Genomic DNA, 1,852 nt, shown 5'->3' with positions numbered 1-1,852 from the left:
TTTGTCCTGTTTTTCGCCTTGTCTGTGAAAAATTCACATAAAACCCCCAAGCAGCCGAATGTGTTTGGGGCAATCCAGAAGGAGGCAGGGATGTGGAGGTGTGGAATAAGGCAGGGGACCATTCACAAACACACACAACACAACACAACCCACAAACACACCAAACCCACATCCTCTACAGTGGCCTCCCTTAGAAAACCCAGTGTCACCAGATCTTCTCCCTTGAGGCTCCTACATTCCTGGTTTCCAGCAGATCCCCATTTACAGTCCTGGACTTTAGGGTTAGGAAAGAACGTGTGAAGGGGCCTGACACGCGTCAAGAAAGAACAGAAGGGAGAGAAAGCAAGGCAATGGGGCACCTCCAGTTTCTGGATCAGACCCAACACTCTCTGGGACCCCCCCCCAGATCCTGGCTTTTCCTTGACACGCATTCCTAGACACGAGATGCATTCAGACGTGCAAGGAGGTCCTGATCCTGCACGCAAAGGAGTTGAAAGAAGACATCAATCCAAGTTCCTCCTCTTTTCTGAAGCCAATGTTCAACCCGACACGGAGGTAAATCCTATGCACCCTATGGGTCTACTCTAAAGGGAAACGTCCAAGCCAAGGAAAGCAGAGAGAAAGACAAAGAAAGGGCTCCTTACCTTGCTCCCCTGCTCCTCCTCAACGAGTGAAGGAATCCCAGCTCGGATCTGGACCCCCAATTCCCTCCTGGGCTTCTTTCGCCTCCCAGCCATCAGATGCGCATCTATCCCGCAAGATCTGCCCGTGCAGACGCTCAACCAGAGGTTTGGAAGCCTTCCGGAGCCGAGGATGGAGAGAAGGAGGGAAAGGAGGGATGGAAAAATTGTGGAGCTTGCAAGGGAAGGGGGAATAAAGGAAAGGCGTTGGCTTAACAGATCTGAGGATCGCAGGGGTTGGTGAAAGGACCCCTAGCAAGGAGCTTTGCCGGCCATCTCTCATGGAAATGCAGAGAGGAAAAGAAAAGAAGGAGGGAATGAGAGAGAGAGAGAGAGAGAAAAGAGGGATGGAAGGAAGGAGGGAGGGAAGGAAAGGAAAGGAAAGGAAGGAGGGGGGAATCCAGAGGCTGAACTGGAAGCCGTCGGAAGCGAGGGCTCCAATTTCCACACTCCCCTTTTTGCAGACACACAAACACACACTTCACACACACACAGCAAGCCACAAACCTGGATGGAGAGAGAAGAGAGAGAGAATGAGATCCAGTTGTGTTTGCAAGGAGCAACAGCGACCCCTGCTGCTCCTCGGTGGCACTGCGGCCGAAGAAGGCAAGCATTGGCTGGGAAACAGCTGGCTGCAGAGTTGGGCTCTTCTGGGGCCCTGCTCCAGAAGAGCTTCTTCCTGAGGTTTCACCACGTTAAGATAATCTAAACCATCTCAAATTACCACCTAAAATCTCAAAACATGACACTTTAAAAACAAACACTTAAGCAAGTTAGCATGAAGTAGCTCTGAAATTTACAAACGGCGGAGTGGCAATATACTCTTAGGGTTTTGGTGGGGCTTTTGGGCTATGAGGCCGTGTTCGAGAAGAGTTTTGCCAGCATCTATGGCTGGCATCTTCGGAGAACACTGGCATGGAAGGGAGTGGGGTCAACCATAGATACTCAACCTCATGTATAAGTCAAGGGCACGTTTTGGGGCTGAAATTATGGCTATATATATACTGTGTGACCCTGGGTTGGGAGGAGTGGTTTCCATGTTAATCTGTGTATTGCCCTGTCCATGGAAATACTGTACACAAAACACAACAGAACAGAGCAGAATTACCTTGAGGCTCTGTGTATAAGAGGTATGCAAGACATAAATGGATTTTGTGTTTCGATATGGGTCC

The sequence above is a fragment of the Sceloporus undulatus genome, chromosome 8 (assembly GCF_019175285.1).
Source record: "Sceloporus undulatus isolate JIND9_A2432 ecotype Alabama chromosome 8, SceUnd_v1.1, whole genome shotgun sequence".
NCBI lineage: Eukaryota > Metazoa > Chordata > Lepidosauria > Squamata > Phrynosomatidae > Sceloporus > Sceloporus undulatus.
The sequence above is the reverse complement of the archived record's forward strand: the minus strand, read 5'-3'. Positions refer to the sequence as shown.